Genomic DNA, 21,417 nt, shown 5'->3' with positions numbered 1-21,417 from the left:
TGTTGGTTATTCTTCTTCATGGAAAGCAAAGCACTGAATATGACACTTGAACATTGTAAAAAGCAGTTTTTGTCAAATGTATAGTCTTTTATTTTTACTTATTATAAGAAAATAGTATGGGGTTTTACACCTGCATTTTTATACAAAAAGGCTGAAAATTCAACTTCAATAAATGCAGGGCATTAATGAAGATTAATTCTAGTGCAACAACAAGACATGCATTACTCAGCAAAGACAGTCCCCCAGAAATAAAGATGTTTTTACAACTACCGTTTCTTTCAAAATCGAAGTTTAATATTCCTGTCAGGTGCAGACTGTAAACTGTTATAATTTTGCAACAATTAGGGGCAGATTTATCAAAGGTCAAATTTCCCATTGATGTGATTTTTTTTTACTTTAATAAATTTGAATATACTCACAACTCGAATGCGAGATTATCTAGGAAAAAATTTGAACACCTAAAATACGACGAAATGCAAACGACCCAAAACTCAAATCTAATTTTCCTCCAAAAAAAACTTGACCGTCAGGAAGGCTCATAACATCTTCTAATGGGTTAACGGACCTCTGCCATTGACTTATAAATTAATTTTGCCGGTTTTAGATGGTGAATATTCGAATTAGAATGGTTTCCATGGTCCAGGTGTGATAAATCTAACTTAAATTTACATTCGAATTCAGCACCGTATTTCATGGACGGGAGCTCAGAGACTGCGTGGTCCTGGCGCCCAGCCGCGCGGTCCTAGCACCCGCCCGCATACCCCCCCCCTCCCCGCGAGTGTGCATGCTGCGCTCCCCAGTGCTCCCCAGAAATCAGCTGGGTAGCATGCCAATAATAATTTGCCGCCCTAGGCTGGGCCCTTTGTGGGGCCACAAATCCTGGCCTGTTCTATTTGTGAGTTTTGACAACAAAAAAATTTGAAAATTCGAATTTACCATTCAAACCTTAATAAATCTGCCTCTTAGTTGATACATTTCTCAGCAGCATCTCTGGAGTATTAGCAACTATTGTATCAATTTTAACAGCTGCCTTTAATGAAATTCAGAGATTATGCACAGCAGGGACAAAGATAAGAAATATATCAACTAAATGTATAAATTTAGACAATTTAGTTTACAGGGTTGGCGACTGCCCCACCCAGAACTGCTTTAGAAGATGAAAAATTAAACTTAAGGGTCTGGCCACACAGGCAGATTCAGGGAGATTAGTCGCCACGAAAAAGAGGAGATTTGTCGTCTGGCAACTAATCTCCCCGAATCTGCCCGTGTGGCCAGACCCTTACACTTCAATATTAGAAAAACGGTCACACATAGAAAAGAGAAATTAATTAGAAAAAGTCTGGTTTCTGGTGAACTGAAACCAACTGAACAGTGGCATAACTACTGGGGGAGCAGGGGGTGCAATTGGACCAGGGCCTGCACCTCCGCAGGGCCCCCCCAGCAGATTGTGCCCCGCTGTAGCCAGCTGCAGCTGTAAAGAAAATCGTTGTGGAGGGGGTGTTGGGGGGGCCCGGCAGCATGCCCCGCCCCCACCTAGTTACGTTACTGCAACTGAACTGAAAAAACTGTTGGAAGGTGAACAACCCCATTAAGGTCGAGTTGTGTTTTTTCGAAAAATTCCAGTTTTCAAGGGTAGTTTAACTAAAAAACTAGAATATTTTGAGATTCATTATGCCCCAAAGCTGCTAAACAATTTAGTGTAGTTTTCTTGGCGCTTACTATGCAATCCAGTAAAGTAAAAAAAAAAAAAACATGATTCTTGTAACACAGATAATGCAGCCATTAAAATTAGAATTATCATTTCACTTTCCAAAACATGGGTATCTTTCATGAAAGGGGACAAAACATCAGACTTAAAGGAATTGTTCAAGTGTAAAAATAAAAACTGGGTAATTAAATAGGCAGTGCAAAATAAAAAATGTTTTTAATATAGTTGGTAGTTGGTGTAACCAGATGTCTAACATAATAGCCAGAACACAATTTCCTGCTTTGCAGCTCTCTGATTTGTTACCCGTCAGTAACCAATCAGTGATTTGTGGGAGGGGCATATGGGTCATAACTGTTTGATTCTGAATCTGAATCGTTATGTCCCGTGTGGTCCCCCTTCAAGTAGGAGAAAGTAGCAGAAAGTTGGGTCCTGGCTATTATTTTAGACATCTGTTCACTTCAGATTTTATACATTACATTTTTGGCAAACTAACTATATTTAAAATGTTTTTTTTATTTTACACAGCCTATCTATTCCCCAGTTTTTATTTTTACACTGAACTGTTCCTTTAAAGATAATTTTTAAACATTATGCACCATTTTTATTTTTAAAAAGGGTGTTTTTAGATTGTGTTGTCTTTTCTCCCTTACTCCTTGCACAGATCCACTAGCAGCCGCCAGCTGCAGTTGTGCTCTAGAGCGCAGGAAAACATCATGCATGTCTGTTTCTAAGGGGAATAGTTATTATGCTATGTATAGCATAATAAATAAATAAATAAATAATAAATAAATGGCAAATTTATCAAGATGTGTGTAATTTTACGCCATACGAATGCCAGATTTTATACGGCTAAGGTTGGGCATGTGTGGTGTATTATCCCGCCACCTATTTTAAGCAAGAAACAGACATGCATGACGCTTTCCTGTGATCTGGAACTTAGGGCGCCAGAGATTATTTCAAAGTCCTGCAGCTGGTGACTTACAGTAGATCTATTAGAGGAGTGAGGAAGAAGACGCAATGCAATGTTTAAAGAAAATAGGTTTATATTTTAATGGTGAATATGAATTTCAGTGTATGTCCCCTTTAAAAATTACCTTTAGTAGTTTTCTGCCCCTTAATCTTGGTGAAAGGTTTACAAAAAACTCTATTTTGGAAGCAAAAGAGTTAACTTGTTAATTTTATTCATTTTCAAGGCTCTGGCTTTAAAAAGTGACTTCAGGCTGAACAGGTTGGACAACTTGGGGTTTTTATGGTATGTGCGTCATCAAGGGCATTCCACTTTATAATAGGTAGTGCTGGTATGTAATGTCTAAAAAATCCAGGGGAAAAACAGAAACCTTCTGTTTCCAAAGCTAAAAATTCTTTTCATTGTCTCGATTTAACTTTGTTTATTTCGGATCACTGGCAAAGTTAAGCAACAGTATTATGTTAGCTTAAAACAAGGATTTTTGAAATACTTTTTTTTCTTTACACTTATTTTTTTACTTCATACGTCACAGAGGAAAATACATATTTAGTAAAAGGTGAATGTATAACAGAAGCACATGATTAATATTTCCCTCATAAAACTGTTTTTTTTGTTCTTATTGTTATCGTATAGAAATAATTTATCTGCCCTAAAAGCTGGGTTTGACTAAATAACTTGGACTCACCGGGTTCAAAACCTTTGGGGCCCATGCGCATGTGCGAACACCATCCAGGAAGATAGAAACTGGATTTGACCTGGCTGTAGACGGGGCCCCATAAGAGGGGCGCAAGTTGCCACATATTTCTTTTTGAGGGGCCAGCTGATCAGGAAAACGAGTCTGGGCCGGCCCAGTCCGGGCCTGCCTAAAAGAATCATAGATGATGCCTACCCTATTATAAATTGCAATGTATTAAGAAATCCCTAAAGAGTTTTTGTCCAGGTGACCTCCAACACCCTACCTAGCTTATTTTGGAAAAGGATAACCTCCATTATTTATGGACATTATATTGGTGTGAAAATCTGCTTTTTTCTCTGTATTATAAAGCCATAAGGGAATACTTTCAGATGTTAAATTTAGTTTTCAAAGTATTATCATATTTAAAATAACAAAAGCACTATTATGGTTCTCTTTCTTCTCTCTATCTCTTATCTTCTGCGGGTGAATAGGCTGTATTTGTTCGAATTTGAATCAAAGTAACAGTGTATTTGATCGAATTTGATTTGAAGTTTTTTCAAAAAAAGAATTTTCCACCAATTGACTCAAAATAGGTTCTAGGAGGTCCCCCATAGACTAAAACAGGTTTTAGATTCTGCAGGTGCCAAATGTTAGGCACCCCCAAGTGAATGTATTTTCTTACCTGAAACCCTGGGCCGGTGCTCCTATCAGCAGAAAACTGCACCAGCCCGGGATTATTCCAGTGAGTACCCCGGATCGTTCCTCATCCGGCTTCTTCTTTCTTCAAATTTCCCAGGGCAGACGTATGCGCAGTAGAATGAAATAGCCGGCTTTTTAGTTAAAGTTCGGCTTGTCACTCGAATGCGCTTGCGCAGCCACGAGAAGAAAGAAGTAGCCGGAAAAGGATCACTCAGTGGTGCTCACTGGAATAAACCCGGGCCAGTGCAGTTTTCTGTAGATAGGAGCATGGGCGTCCGCAGAGGGGGGCAAGAGGGGGCAGTGCCCCCCCCTGGGACTGTGCACATAAGTTTCCACCTGTTTGTGCATTGGCCCCAGCTTACTGTGGTTTCTGTCGCGATCCCTCGAAGATTTTTCTTCTGTGCAGCAGAGTTTTCTTTTAGCTCCTTCCCTAGGTGCTCGCTCCCCCCTCCCTTGTCACAGTGCTGCCGGATCGGATCGTATTACTTCAGCTGTGACAGAGAGAGAGAGAGCAGCCAGGGAGCATCTGATTGGCCAGTAGCACAGATTGCAGCACGGGAGAAAACGAAGGAAGGAAAGCCTCTATTGCAGTCTGCAGCCTTGTACTTGTGAGTTCTGGGGGTATTTATACAATTACTTGCCCCTGTGCCATCTGTTTGTGTGTTCTGCTGGTATTTATGTATGTACTTGCCCCTGGGCCATCTGTTTGTGAGTTCTGGGGGTATTTATACATGTACTTGCCCTGTGCCATCTGTTTGTGAGTTCTGGAGGTATTTATACATGTACTTTCCCCTGTGCCATCTGTTTGTGAGTTCTGGGGGTATTTATGCATGTACTTGCCCCGTGCCATCTGTTTGTGAGTTCTGGGCTATTTATACATGTACTTGCCCCTGTGCCATCTGTTTGTGAGTTCTGGGGTATTTATGCATGTACTTGCCCCTGTGCCATCTGTTTGTGAGTTCTGGGGGTATTTATGCATGTACTTGCCCCTGTGCCATCTGTTTGTGAGTTCTGGGGGTATTTATGCATGTACTTGCCACTGTACCATCTGTTTGTGAGTTCTGGGGGTATTTATACATGTACTTGCCCCTGTGCCATCTGTTTGTGAGTTCTTGGGGTATTTATGCATGTACTTGCCCCTGTGCCATCTGTTTGTGAGTTCTGGGGTATTTATGCATGTACTTGCCCCTGTGCCATCTGTTTGTGAGTTCTGGGGTATTTATGCATGTACTTGCCCCTGTGCCATCTGTTTGTGAGTTCTGGGGGTATTTATGCATGTACTTGCCCCTGTGCCATCTGTTTGTGAGTTCTGGGGTATTTATGCATGTACTTGCCCCTGTGCCATCTGTTTGTGAGTTCTGGGGGTATTTATGCATGTACTTGCCACTGTGCCATCTGTTTGTGAGTTCTGGGGGTATTTATACATGTACTTGCCCCTGTGCCATCTGTTTGTGAGTTCTGGGGGTATTTATGCATGTACTTGCCCCTGTGCCATCTGTTTGTGAGTTCTGGGGGTATTTATGCATGTATCTGCCAGTGTACCATCTGTTTGTGAGTTCTGGGGGTATTTATGCATGTACTTGCCACTGTACCATCTGTTTGTGAGTTCTGGGGGTATTTATACATGAACTTGCCACTTTGCCATCTTTGTGTGAACTAGGGTTGCCACTTGTCAGACAACCGGTATTTTGAAGGTTGCCCGGGTCAAAACTTCCTGGATGGTTTTTCAAATTAGGGAAACTGTGCAGGATTCCCTTGATTGACCCGGCGATCGGCTGATCGCCGTGGCATAGCTCCACCCCCTGATGGCAGTGACACACCCACCTATCTCACAGGCCCGCCCACAGATGCCTCCTTGCCCCACCCTGGAAAATTTTCTGCGGACACCCATGGATAGGAGCACTGGACAGGGGTCTTATTTTGTGCAGGACATTTCCAAACAAAACTATGACACTGGTGAAAGGAGGCATCTTTCTTGGTTGAGTATACTACAACAATTAACTAAATCCCTATTAATACATTTAACAAGAGATAGTAAGCCATTAAGATTGCACTGAAAAAACTGAAGATAGATTACCTTTAAGAATTTCAGGCAAATCCAAATAGCCACAGCAGTGTGCTATATTCAACAGCCCAGCATGAAATTCTCTACAGATGACATTTGAATAGAAATTAAAACACACACACACACACACACTTATGTATACATACAAAGAGATTTGCTCCTGTCCAACAATTCTAATTTAAGAGCTTTGTCTGAGCAAACAAGCATTAGGATGATTCATCACCTATCTTATAACTTAGTTACAATGATTCTAAGACAGTTATTTGATGATTTACACCCACTGGTCATGTCACAAATGATATCTCAACTAATGTTTACACAGACACGTAAACTGTTAGCTATTAATGCCTTTGTCCTGAAAACAGCCATAGGACTTGACACTTTATGGCACACACAGTATGTGGCCCGAAACGTTGCCATGCAACCCCAGGAGGCCCCATCAAAATTGTCCATATTGGGCCCCACTGTTGATCAAACCAGCCCTCCTACTTCTGTCTACTTACAATAGACACATAGGGGCATAGTTATTATGCTGTGTAAAAATCAGCAGGATAATACACGGGCTATAACATTTTTGCAGATTTTTATTAGAGTGACTTCCACTGGAAGCAATGTAAAAATAACAACAGAAAATGTGGCGTTCGCATGGCATAAAGTTTCAGTGAATTTAGTTTTACACAGCATAATACATATGCCCCTTACTATAAAGGGTGTTGAAACTTTAATAACTCCTTGTACACGTATTGATGTTCTCTATAACTATATACATCCCTATATATATATATATATATATATATATATATATATATATATATATATATATTATATATATATATATATATATAAATATATAATAAATAAAAGGATTATTCTAATAAGGGCTTATTGAGCAATATTAAGCACAGTTTTTATTTTCAAGAGGACCTTGCCTTTCATGTGCTGTTGTTTTTGTGTCCCCAGCTCCAATATTTTACACTCAGTAAATATAGGTTGTGCACTCTACAAATAACTGCTCACTGCAGGGGTGTGACCTCTAAATATATTTATTGCAATATATATGTGTGTAGGGATCTATAGGGTAAATGTCCCTATGTTCCTGAAATCCCACATGGTGGGAAATCCCCTGCCTGTCCAGCTATGGGTTGGACCTAGATTAAAGGGTGTGGGGGAGTGAGCCCTTGTCCCTGTGCAGTGTGTTCTGGCAGATACCGGAGGTTGCCAAAAGGTGTCGCTGCTGTACAACTGTTTGAGATCGGAATAGCCATGTGCTCACAGCCATTGCTGCTTTCACTTTCACGGAGGACAGAGTGATAAGGAACTGCTGCAAGATGTAGGGCTAAAAGGAGTTCAATAGTTCTGCCGGGCATGGGGTAGGGTACTCCAAAGCCTGGTAATCTCTACCATGCAGGTTTAGAGTTTGGATGACTTTTTGTATGCTCCCACTATGGAGAGTGATGGGAGCTGTAGTCCAGTAAGGAGGACCTTTGTATGCTCACGCTATGGAGACTTCTGGGAGCTATGCCGTGAGGAATAAAGGGGGTTTGTCATGCTCACACTGCTGCTAGTGTAGGGAGCAGTACCCTGAAGATTAAAAGCAAGCTTTGTGTGCTTGGCTGAAGGATTTCATCACTGTGGATGCCTGTTAGAGCCGTGTGTGAGGCTGCCCATCTGTGTGAGTCCCTGGATAAGTTGTGCCTCCGGGAGGGTAGTGAAAGGATCCAACATGTGTTCCCTGTTAAAGATACAGGTGTTGTTCATGTGCCTGCCTCATGGGAGCAACCACCTTTGTCCATCAGGAGAGTTATTTGCGCATGTAGCGCTACCTGGGGAAAGTTTAAGAGCTCTTTGGGGAAAAGGGACTGAGACTCTCTTTGTCCAACAGGAGTGGAATGTGGGACTTTGCCTGGCAAGGAGGTGCCAGGATGGGACTGCAAATATCCCCAGGGTAGTGGGTCAGTAATACTGTATGTACTTGCATATTTACTTTTCTACTCTTATATAAAGTCATCTGGACTGTTAAGGTGTCGATACACAGACAGATTTAAGTTGCTGATTCCAACCCTTCAAAACGATTTGGCACCGTATCTGCCCATGTGTTGGGCCCACCCAACAGATATTGATCAGACAGATTTGATTTCATGTGGGATCAAGGACCGTATCAATGAGTTGCCAAACAAGGAGATCTTTTCCTTGATATGATATGTTGATGTTGTTATACGATTCTTTACAACTAGGGTCAAACAATCAGATCATTTTGTCCATCTTAGGTGGACATATCTAAGAAAACCATCTGTTGGCTTGGAGACCTCGCCAAACTAACAGATCTAGTAGTGTATGTTTAGCTTTATTTGTGTGCAGTGCTGCTGATTTTGATCATCTTTGCAGTTGGACTTGTCCTGCTCAGTGAGTTACACTCCATTCACCAGATCTATTTACATAATTCTGAACATCTGCAATTTGGAAAATTAGGCCACATCCAAATATTTCCAACCACCCAAAGTATAACCCCAAAACTCACCCTTTACCCTGTTATTCCATTTATTTTCCCTCCCTTTTGTGGGTTGCACTGACTTTCCTGGCTGAATACATAAATAGAGTTCATAGTAACCCATAACTACAAACAAGCATTTAAAATGTACTGGTTGTTTGAAAACAAATATATGACAGGTATTATGGATTACTGGACCTAGCACAAACTTAACAAATTTGAAGCCCTTTTTAAAAGCTAAAGGATGTATCCGTTTTTGAGTTTAGCTGTAAAAAATGTGATTGCATAAAAAAAACTTTTTTATTCTCAAACACTAGCATGTTTAAAGGAGAAGGAAAGGCTAAAATTAAGTAGGTTTTATCAGAAAGGTCTATATAAATACATGAGTAAACCATCAAAATAATGCTGCTCCAAGTCCTCTGTCAAAAGAAACACTGCATTTCTTTCCTTTTATTGTGTACACATGGGCTTCTATATCAGACTTCCTGTTTTCAGCATAAACCTCCAGGGCAGGGCTTGAGCATGCTCAGTTTGCTCCTTTGAGAAATGGATTTCAGAGCAGAATTCTGCTGGAGCAGCACTATTAACTGATTCATTTTGAAAAAAGTTTTTTTCCCATGACAGTATACCTTTAAGTTTATCAGAGCACAAATCACATGACGGGTGGCAGCTGGGAAACTGACAATGTGTCTAGCCCCATGTCAGATTTCAAAATTGAATATAAAAAAATCAGTTTGCTCTCTTGAAAAATGGATTTCAGTGCAGAATTGTGCTGGAGCAACACCATTAACTGATGCGTTTTGAAAAAAACAGGTTTTTCCATGAGAGTATCCCTTTAAGTAAAGCTCTGACAGAATAGTGGTAGTCACACACATGCGAAAATCACATTGTTTCTTTCACTTTCAATGAGTCTGAAAATCTTGAATGTTCTAATAAACTGGGAAAAAGAGAAATAAAGTTGTTGAGACAATTCCTATTTGCTAGTTTTTTTCATGTGACCTTTCTTTTTTTTTTTTACTTTAATTGTGACTATTTCAAAGAATATTTGAGGAAAACCCAAGCTGGAATTTTGATAAATATATCCCATAGCGTGATAAAAGGCAAAAATTGTATTTCTGGTCAAAGTTCAAATACATCTGTACAGTTGGTCAGTTCTAAAAACCAGGTATGTTTCCAGGAATAAAAATCCAAGTGCCTGACCCTGAAAAACTTATTTAGATCTATTTTGATAATTAACAGCAATCACAAGGGTTATAATATAACTACTGTATCAAGGCTTTACTTTCAGAGCACTTCTATACATGTTCATTAATCAATCAATGCCAAAGGGTTTTTCTGAAAAGATCACATTTTTATCTAATAGTATATGTGGGGGCCACCCTATTTTTTACTTTGCCTAGGTAAAAGGATGTCCAGAGATTGAGCAGCACACAAACCCCTGTAGATTAATTGTCATGAAGAGCAACATAGTGGTTTCATTGTTATTGATAATTGTTATTTTAATATTTATTCCTTACGGAATCCTAAATTATTCATCAAAACTATTTTATATCAAACAGAAAGAAATTATTTGATCTCAGATAGTTGAAAAGTTACAAAAACGTTTTATATTCTTTTTCAATTAAGAACTAGTCATTTTTCAACACAGGTGATATACAAGGTTGCAAAAGATTTTGCTTTCCCTTCGGAAAAATATTGAAGTTTAGTAAACAAGTCAGTGACTGCTTGATGAGTCTCACAAAAATGCTACTGCACAACAACTGTCTTATAGGTTTTTCCATTAGAAAAAACTATTCATTACACATCTAGTCAAGAGAAAAGCACCACTGACTCCCCATAGAAAAAAATCAAGCTAATTAAAACTTTACAATATACTACATATAATATAAATGGCGTAGCTGTTCTAAAATGGATTGCATACTGTGTTCTGGTTTTCTAAGAACCCACTATATTCCCTGTCTTGCCATGTGAACCTAGCTGGAATAAATTTTCAAGAAACAAACAAAACAGATGTAGGGAGAGGAACCACTCTATTATCAGTCTTTTCATGTGACTCCAGATGGATTCTAAATCTTAATTATTTTCAAGAAAAAAAGACACAAATCAAATGTAGAGACCCATAGGGTCAATACTCACTCTATGGCTTTAAATCCCTTCACTTTCTTATTCCGGTGTCGCTGGGCGGAAGGGGATGTTTCTATCTATGGTTATTGGCATAATGTATATAAAGTGTATCATTGACCGTCCTAGAGAATAATGATCACTTCCTGACACACTTCAGTATAGTGTTGGGCAGCAGGTGGATCTTCTCCTTTCACTTTCCACTTCAGGGGGGAATGGATGTAGCTGGGAGCCTGGGACTTAGACCCAGTAAAGTAAAGGCCCCAAGGGGGTTGAGGACCTTGGTGAAGTTGGGGGAACAGGGACCCTGTGAATGATGTGTAGTCAGGACAGGGTAGGTCTCTGTAGTTGCACTTACTAGGAATGGAAGCAGATAGAACAAGTGAGCAAGAGCAGCCTCTGCTCCAACTAGGAGGAATTGCAAGGGGTACCTCTCCCTTCAGGCAAGACTGGCCTGTAGTGTAGAAATCACTAAGCTGAATACAGATTTAGGTTTAGTGCATTCCATGATTCAACATGCGGTGATACAGGTCACTGTCCATAGATCCTGAGGGTGCATTTATCAATCTAGTAAACTATCTGCACAAGGTGCTGGCTCTGACTTGTTGTGATGTTACCTAACATGTGTGTGATATATCCCTGTGCTTCAAGAGAATAAAGCGTGTTACTATTTGTTTTGTTCAAGAACCTTCTGGCATCCAGCTCTTTTATTTAATCATACAGCATAAGTGAGTTGCAGCTTAACTACATCTCCCAATCACCCTTTCATGTAGCAAAGGACCATCCTGTAGTGAGACAATGAAATGTCTCTCCTTGTTTCCTAGCCAGACAAGGTCTAGCCTAGCATAGATGGGGTTACATTTTGGCACTCAATGGTGTGGAGCTCGAGGGCTGCACAGGCACTGCAGACTCAACAGAGAAAGGGCATCCTGCTTGTTTTGTGAAAGGTGAAAGATAATTGGACATTGGTTTGGGCTTGAAGGTTCTTCTTGATATTTCCTTATTGGCTTGTCTCGCTTCCCATTACTAAATCCGCACAGGACTTGCATGCAGCCATTTTCGCACTGGTATTCACACACATTCCCTATTGATGCTGCTAGAGTGATACTCGCGACTGCGGATCACTTGTATATATTGTTGGTGCACACATATTATCGGACTGTGACCTTTCTTTTGGAGGTAGCCAAAATGTTAGTTTCCCTATAATAAAAAGGCTTTGGATTGTTATTGTGTTCTGTGTGCGGATCTCTGCGACAATGACACCATACAATTTACTGGCAAGCCGGACTGATTACATAGCCCCAGCACTCTCAATATATAACCCCCTCAAAAAATATTCTTGCACAACTGAACTGTAACTTTCTTAAAAAAGACACTTTTAGTTACAAAGTGATTTATTTCAACGTTTCTGCTCCCTCACTTGGGCAGTCTTCAGGAAGCGATAGATATATATATATATATATATATATATATATATATATATATATACACATACACACACACACATAGACATGAATCCATTATAAAATAAATTTAAATTATTACAGAAAATAAGTTCTGGCTGCCAGAAAACCTAACGGTTACTTTTAGTGTATGTATACCTTAGTCCAAAAAAATGTGGAAAAAAACCAAGCCAAACAGTCTGGTATTTTCCACTTATTCATCAAATTGGAGGAGGATCCCCTGAGCAAGCAAGGACAGCAATTCTCTTCTAGCAGCAGATAGGAAATCCCTGTGGGACAAAGCATAACAAGCTCTGTACTTGGCTTTCTGGCCTGTCAGGGGAGAAAGCCTGTATTACAATTTCGCTACAGTTATAACTGATAACGGAGAGTTGTATAATTAAAGAGAGAAATAATGAAATTTTTATTCTCTCCCTGCAGAGCAATGTTTTGCAAATACAGAAAAGGCAGAAGGAGAGGGAGAACATCTGGTTTGATGGCAGGCAGAGCCCCTTGTTAACCCCCTTCCTCTGACTATTACACGTCATGGAACATTCCCGGAACAGGCCAACGTTCCACCCACTCCAGCGAACACACAAGCATCTGAAGACACAGGCACACACAGTAACACAGACAAGCAGTAAATTTCTACAAATGCATGGTAGCCAATATACACAATTTAGTCGTGGATATGGTCTAAACACAATTAATGTATTATATATGAAGCGGTTATGTTGTTATGAAAGCTATGATGTTTCTAACTAACATGTAGCTGATAAAAGAGGGAACTGTAAAAAGGCCAGGTTTCTTGGATTATAAACATGTCAATTAGAATGCAAAATTACCACTATTTTGTTTATACAGCATCTTCACAAAAAATATGTTGTAATAAAATATACTGCAAGATATGAGTGAAAAAATGTATGAATAGTATATGAAAAACCCCTCACTTTAAGCTCTTCAGGGAAGGGCTTGTACTCTCTTTTCTCTCTGTATGTCTGGAACTATTACAATGAATGCATTTATTTCACTCATACTTGTTAACATTACTCTCTTATATGTATTCTTAAATGTAATGACAAAATGTTTAGCACTACAAATACCCTTATTACACTATGATAACAGTTAGCAGTTAAAGGGTGATTACCAGTTGACAAAAACAATAAAGTAAAACAAAAGGCAACAGTACATTAAATAAAATAATATATGAGATATGGGTGAATGGAATATACTTTAACTTTGCTAACTCCACATTAGAAAATAATACAATGTCGAGCTGACAGAAGCAATGTGCACACATACAAAATAAACACATGGATGTGTGGAGTCAGACATTGTAGCATTCTAAACCACAAGGCCTAAATCGAAGTCTAAGTGGAAATGCTCCTCCAGCCATGATGTTCACATAGCAAAAGGAATTTTCACAGACACTCAAAGAAAGAGCAGGGTATGTTAACAGTGTAAAACAGACTGGCTGTCACCTAGTCCCTTAGGTGAATAAATACATGAGAATTCCTCTGTCCAGGGGGAGACTACAAGCACGCCTGAAAAGCAAGTATTAATATACATTCCCTACTAACACATGGGCATGACAAGGAAAACCTTAAATAGACTCAGCCTAGGCAATTGCTGATCTTTGCCCCCCTCTCCCTTGCTGCCTGTCATTAACAGTCATGCAAATTCCTCTGGATATTACGCAAACCTCCCCCTAATCTGCATACATTTACAGGCTGGGTATTCCCCACATTTCCCAACCAACAGAAGCTAAATAAAACACCTCTGTCAATGGGTATGGTAGGGAGTGAAAAGAGTAAGAAAGATTTTTGTGTGTTGCTCAGTAATTAGCTTGGAGGAGGCAGTTCCGTGGAAATCCCTGTCACAGTACCTTATGAAATGATCATACAATTACCTCAATGTAATTTAATACTTTCATTTCTTCATATTATACTGTACATATTAGTATTTGGACAAGCAGGAATAGAAGGGTCCATAACCTTAACATTTCCACAGTTGGTTGGAGGTCAATAGGGCATGAAGACGGCAGTCACATTTGGACAGCCTTAGTTATGTTATGATGGCCACATTAGCTCATGTAAATGGGAACCTGACTCATACAGAACATGTCTGTCATTTAGGTTCCAGAACAGCTGCTTTAACCCATTGTTTACTAGCAAGTAGGAACATAAACAACATCCTCACTATGACAGTGTAAAGGCCCAAAAACTAAACAGCCTACCAGCACCAGATAATGACATCCATGATTACCTATTAGACTGTTTTGTGGACTTCAGGGAGGCACATCATTCTATTGGGATTTAAGCAATATTAAGGAAGGGGGTCATCCATGCATACCTTGGATGAAATGTAAATAAGTAGGACTTTCTGTCAGAATAACCAAAATGGCTGTTAAGAAAGAAAGCAACGCTGTAATTCTAGTTGTGAGCTAACAGATCTAATGATCTAATGATTATGAATGATCTAATGAAACCACAAGTAGAAACCACTAGTATGTGTTTATCAGCAGAAATATGGCCACACTAATTGTGTTACCTCCGTAATGACAAGTAGGTCAGGTTAAGTATGTTGCCGTCATGGATGGTAGTGTGGCTCTGGGAAACAGAAACTGTTCCCCTGACAGCAGAGGGTGCTTGTGTGCTAGGTCTCCATTGTCACTGTTAAGTGCTGTTCACCTTTTACACAAGCAGTGAGACTGATTGAGAAATCTTACGGCTGCCCCCACCTCGTACCCACCCACTCGCTCAACTTAGGAGGCTTGAGAAGAGGGTGCAAGTCAGGTACAGATTCCAAACACAAGTAGTTAAATCAGATTCGAATTGAACAAGCAAATGGAGGAGAAAGGAGGTTGCAGTGACTCACCGGATCTGAAGCTGTCTCAGTCCAACACAAAAAACAATCCAATAATAACAGTAATTACATGTAAAACAAATAGATCCTTTCCACTTTCTTTCCCGAAAGAGCCTCTTCCACTCCTTGTGTCAGTCTCTCCACAGAGGAAAAACGGCAATAACAACCCGAAACAAGTTGTTCTTTCTTTCTTGCTTGCTGCCAGTATCAGATCTGCACAAATTGACAGTGTCAGGGGAGAAAAGGAGCAGGGGGTTATCCAACTCAGAGGGTATACGAACTCTGGGCAGATATGGGTGCAGTGAAGGTGGGGAGCAGGAGGGTGCAGGCTGTCAGCGTGCTGCTCTGCGTGATCTATACGAGTGCATGGTGTATGAGTGCTTAGGCAGGCACGGGGAGAGGGTAAGGGAGAGTTCACAGGAGGAGGAGGAGGAGGCAGCTGGCTCTGATGAAAAGGGGCGGTGTTCTGAGGGGATCCCGGGTGCAGATCGTAGATAGGAAAGCAAACGCACACGTTTACTGATCGCAGCGGCGATGTGATTCCATAGCAGAGGGTAGGGCTGCAGGCAGGACAAGACCGATAAACTGCAGGGAATGAGGGGTGTCTGAGGGGAAATCCTTGACCAGGATTGTCCAAAAACGAATAGGTTTGGGACAGTGCACTTGAATAATGCTACTACGGGGATGATAAAACCTTGGACGCCAGAAGCTGTGCGGGTACGCAAGGAAGAACCGGGGGCGGGGCCGGGAGCCGCAGTTCAGGCAGGGGTGTTCCTGTAGTCACCAGGCAGCTTCCTATGGAAACAGGGGAGATAATGTAGGATTGGTAGCAGGTGCGGGCAGCAGATGAAATTCAATGCCAGTAAGCGCAGGATTCCTGGTGCTCCGTCGTGCCCTGTGCCCTTGTGATGCAGGCAACCAGCTGGGAAGACCCCCAGAGACCCTCCGTGCTGTCAGTATAATGTAGAGACGCCCTTCCAATTGCTCTTTGCTGTAACACTTTGCCTGGGTTTGTGTCTATTTTTATTTCCCTTTCGCTTTCCCCATTTTGGTCTATTAATTATTTTTTTAGGTGGATTCTTGACTGCCGACCTCTACAAAACAGCTAGGTGTTATGAGATGGTGTGACGAGCAGCTGGAGGTCCTCTCTCTCTCTCTCTCAGTAAGTGAATAAGGGGTCTGTGTTCTGCGAGGAAGTCTCCTGCTCTCCACACACAGGGTTATTCCTGACACCGCTTCCCAGAAGCCAACTTACAAGGAGGAAGAGAGGAGTGCTCAGCCAGTGACGTCATCGGATCCCCCAGCGCGTCCCTGTGAGAGGAGGGAGCTGGTGCTGCAGGCACATAGCAACACTGTGTATGTGAGCAGAATAATGCATCCAGTGTCTGGGCCTCACTGATAACCTGCTAATCATATTCTCTGCTTGATATTGGCCATTTCAGTCAGCTGTTATTAGAGACGACCGGGATTAGACTCTCTCTGTAAACGTTTCTATTCTGCGACTATACCTTGAACTAATTAAAGAAGTTCCTAGGGTTGCAACATTTTCTGGAAAAATATACATACTGACAGGAAAAATATTCCAACCTTAATCATTTTTTCTTCTCTATTAATAACTGTATCAACCTAGTAAAAATCCAGTCAGGTGGCAATAGTGTTTCACCTTAAAATTAACTGTATCGAATAAGGTAGCGTAGACCATGGCTTTTGATTTTCTTGAGCACTACTAGTTTGGAATTTCTACAGCTATCTGGTCGCTAGGCTCCAATTTAGCCTAGCTACCACAGTGTCTAGGACAGGCATGTCCAAAGTGTGGCCCATTTTCAAATTTACACCAGCCCTCAGCCTCCATCATGAAATTAATAATAATGAGGCCCCCCAGCACAGTGCGATCAGGAATCCCATGGTCTACTCTACCTTATTCGATACAGTTAATTACAGTTACAGAAATTGACTGTAATTACAGTTAATACAGTTACAGTAATTCGCAATAGACAGGCCCGGATTTGTGGGAAGGCCACCTAGGCCCGGGCCTAGGGTGGCAGGATTTTAGGGGGGCGGCATGCTGCCCAACCACACCCACATTGGTTCAAAAACACTGGAGATGCGCTGGAGATACAATCTCCATGAAAATTTCCACGAATAAAGGGGAGGGGACAGGGGCGACAAATTGCAGTGGGCCTAGGGGCGTCCGCTATGTAAATCCGGCCCTGGCAATAGACATACTGGCACGTAGAGACGCGCTGTTTTAACATACTTCTTTAGGGCTGGAGGTGTTAATAGATGTACTGACATACCAGTACAGTAAACTAAAGAAGCATGGCGTCACTACGTGCCGTTACATGTCTATTGCTAACACCTTCAGCACACAGGCAGCAGTATAGACCAAGTGACAGATCATTTCACTAATGTGCCCAAATATTACTGCTACGATTACTCGATTCCTGTAATTTAATGTTAATGGTTCAAAGAATGTCGGGCTGAACGGTCGCCCCCCACACATTTTCACCTCACCAAATCTGGCCCTCGTTGCAAAAAGTTTGGACACCCCTGGTCTAGGATGTGTAAACTTCAGCGTTTCAAGACAGGCACACAGGTCCTCCAGCATTTAATGATAGTCACAGTGTGGCCCATAGCCTTTTATGGGAGGTATATTGTGGCCATCTAGCATTTTATAACAGGCACACAGACTGTTTCATTGTCATCTCATAAATAGTGATGAGCGAACCTGTCTTATGCTATGCTGAAAAACCACATTAAAGTCAATGGGTGTTTTTTTGGTGACTTTTTTTTAAATGCATTGTCTATGGGATTATATTGTGGTCCTAAGCATTTTACAACAGGCACAGTGTGGCCCTATGCATTTTAAGACTGGCAAAATGTGGCCCCCAGCATTTCATAAAAGGTACAGTGGGGCCCTAAGCATTTTATTTCAGACCACATTTGGGCCCTACGCATTTTACAACAGGCACAGTGTGACCCTAATCATTTTACAACAGGCACAGTGTGGCCTTAAGCATTTTACAATAGGCACAGTGTGACCCTAAGCATTTTACAACAGGCACAGTGTGACCTAAGCATTTTACAACAGGCACAGTGTGACCTAAGCATTTTACAACAGGCACAGTCTGGCCTCCCAGCAGAGTGCCATGAAAGGCTAGGAAACTTTCTTCCAGTATGCCCTGCTCCCTGCCCATCTATTTACGCTCTGCCTGGCCCATTCCCTTTCTCTCTGATCCTCATGTTCTTTACTTCTCTGCCCACCCGCTCCCAAGCCTCTCCCCACACACTGACATGATGTCATCTGGGAGTATGTCTCGGATCACTTTATAGGCAATGCTCATGCTCATGTACATGGGCAACATGTTGATATTAAAGGGGTGGTTCACTTTTCAGTTAAATTTTAGTTTGTTATAAAATGGCTCATTCTAAACAACTTTTCAATTGGCCTACATTTTTTCTTTTCTTTATTTTTCTTGGTTCTTCTGACACTTTTCCAGATTTCAAATGGTGGTCACTGACCCCATCTAAAAATGAAATGCTCTATAAGGCTAAGCATTTATTGTAATTGCTACTTTTTATTACTCCTATTTGTATTCAGGCCCTCTTCTATTCATATTCCAATCATTTATTTAAATCAATGCATGGTTTTTAGGGTAATTTTGGGCCCAAGCATCCAGATTGCTAAAATTGTAAACTGGAGAGCTGCTGAATAAAATGCTAAATAATTCAAATATCTCAAATAATAAGAAATGAAAACACATTGCAAATTATCTCAGAATATCACCCTCTACATAATATGTAAAGTTAATTTAATGATGAACAACCCCTTTAAAGGAACAGTTCAGTGTGAAAATAAAAACTGTGTAAATAGATAGGCTGTGCAAAATAAAACATGTTTCTAATATAGTTAGTTAGGCAAAAATTTAATGTATAAAGGCCAGAGTGACTGGATGTGTAACATAATAGTCAGAACACTACTTTTCAGCTCTATAACTCTGAGTTAGTCAGCAACTTAAAAGGGGGCCATATGGGACATACCTGTTCAGTGAGTTTGCAATTGATCCTCAGCATTCAGCTTAGATTCAAAACCAACAAATATGACCCATGTGCCCCCCTCAAGTCTCTGATTGGTTACTGCCTGGTAACCAGGATAACAGTCTGTGAAAACCAAGAGAGCTGAAAAGCAGGAAGTTGGGTTCTGTTTATTATGTAAGACATTCAGTCACTCCAGCCTGACTAGAGTCAAATGTAACCAATGCTCTAGTACAAGAAAAATAGTGAACCAAACCATAAGTGGATTAATTGTCTTGCGGATGAGCCTCTATTCGATATGACTGCATTTAGGTTAAAGGGGTTGGTCATCTTTAAAGGGGAACTCCACACAAACACAACTTAAGCTTTTTGAAAAGTAAACATAATTTCAAACAACTTTGCAATATACATCAATTAAAAAATATGCAGACTTTTCATGATTTTTAATGGTTTAGAACAGTTCCCTTAGCCTAGGCCCCTGTTCTCCTGCTGATCTGTCTGACTACTTTTCTGAGCTGGCTGACTACTGTTACTTTATATCAGCAGGCATTCTCAAAATCTCTTTCTTAAACAATATTCTCAAAATCCCACAATTCCCTGCACACGTGATTTCAATAAGGAACGGAACATCACAGTGCAATGTATTGTGTAGTTCCTGCATGCTGTATGTAAGCTGTGGAGGTACAATTTGCAACACCAGTGTTTAGTCTCTCCTTCCCTGCCAGGAATTCAAATGATGCAAAAGAGAAGAACTGTTAAACAGCTGGATTTCAGAATTGAAAATGGAATTTATGCATACTTTTTGAAGAAACTGATAACTGTGATGGGTATATTGGGGGTTTCTTTGTTATCTGTGCCTCTTTATCAAATTTTGGTTTGGGAACAGGAGTTCCCCCTTATATTAATTTTTAGTATGATGTAGCGAGAGAGATATTCTGAGACAATTTGCAATTGGTTTTAATTTTTTATGTTTGCTTTTTTGTTATTTGGCTTTTTATTCAGCAGTAGTGATGAACGAAGTTTTTCAGGCAAGTTTCACAGCAAAAATTACATCCATAGACTCTAATGGGTGATAAAAATGTGTCACGTATCAAAAACTTGTCAGTTAATTTATTGCGCGTCAAAAAAAGTTGTCGCCCATGGACTTCAATGCATTTCAGCGAATTTGTGCTGTTTCACAAATTTTCGGCAAAGCAAAATGGGTCAGATTCGCAAATCACTTTTCAGCAGCTCTCCAGTCTGAAATTTCAGCAATATGGTTGCTAGAGTACAAATGATCCTAGCAACCATTCATTGATTTGAATAAGAGACTGGAATCTGAGAGGGTCTGAATAGTAAGATGAGTAATTAAATGTAGCAATAGTAATAAATGTCTAGCCTTACGGAGCATTTGTTTTTTAAATGGAGTCAGTGACACATATTTGAAAGCTGGAAACAGTTAGAAGTTAAAGGCAAATAATTAAAAAACTATAAAAAAAAGAAATAATGAAGACTAATTTAACCCTTTCCCTGCCAGCCGTTTTGTCCTAGATGCGAACATCTACTGCCAAGCAGTTTTTAGATATTTTGCACTCTTTCACTTTAAGGGCCTTTCCTGGGGTGGTCTTTTAGTTAACCCAGGAAAACAATATATTGTTTTTTTCAGGACAACCTGAACTTTCACAATATGCAAGAATTTTGGTGTAATTCTACTTCTCTAAAAAAATATTGGATTCTAAGTGTCAAAAAAAATCATGTTGCACGAAGAACAATCACATATATCAGAAACATCATTCATTTTATGTACGAGAACACAGCCGATTTAGAAAGGTCTATGTCTCCTGAACGCGACAATACCAAATATATATAGTTTTATGGAGATTTCTCACTTGTATAGCTCAAAATCTACAAGCAGTACACAACCAAATTTCCAAAGCAACACTCCCCAAACGGCATACTTTTGATTTCAAGGCCAAACATTCCGCTAACAGTAGGTTTACCCTAGAAAACTACCCATTACTAGAAAGAACAGATTCTGGTGAATCAAAAATGGGTAGAAATATCTTTGTACTCCAAACCACCAAGTTGCAATTGTTTCCTAAAGTTATAATGTTTTATAGAAATTGGTGAATTTTTTGAAAAATGACCTCAAAGCTTCCACTCTACAGCAACATATCTCCCACACATCATTAGGTATCAATGTAAAACACCCCAAATATAAAATTCTGGGTCCACTGAACAGTTTGATGCCCAATATGAATAGATGTACCCAAGCACGTGGCATAGGAGGCCCCAAAAGGAAGACCACCCGTTTGTTCTGTCATTTCAGATACTGCAAAATCAACACATTTACATCGTTTTGGGGGGCGGCA

At 40.4% G+C, this 21,417-nt stretch overlaps 1 protein-coding gene and 1 long non-coding RNA gene across 3 annotated transcripts in view; one reads left to right on the top strand and one right to left on the bottom strand.

Annotated features, from left to right (window-relative positions):
- hivep2.L (human immunodeficiency virus type I enhancer binding protein 2 L homeolog) overlaps nt 1–16,107 on the bottom strand; it is a 183,232-nt gene extending 167,125 nt beyond the window's left edge. For both annotated transcript variants that reach the window (XM_018263219.2, XM_018263221.2), the window contains exon 1: nt 15,044–16,107. The gene's annotated coding sequence lies outside the window, so the exon portion shown is untranslated. The remainder of the gene's footprint in view (nt 1–15,043) is intronic.
- On the top strand, nt 15,611–16,611 carry LOC121393691. Its single transcript, XR_005961261.1, has 2 exons — nt 15,611–15,748; nt 16,104–16,611. It is a non-coding gene; the product is annotated as an uncharacterized LOC121393691 (long non-coding RNA).
- The last annotated feature ends 4,806 nt before the right edge of the window (nt 16,612–21,417 follow it).

Source organism: Xenopus laevis, chromosome 5L (genome assembly GCF_017654675.1).
Source record: "Xenopus laevis strain J_2021 chromosome 5L, Xenopus_laevis_v10.1, whole genome shotgun sequence".
NCBI classification, from domain to species: Eukaryota; Metazoa; Chordata; class Amphibia; order Anura; family Pipidae; genus Xenopus; species Xenopus laevis.
This window is presented reverse-complemented; position numbering and strand designations above follow the sequence as displayed.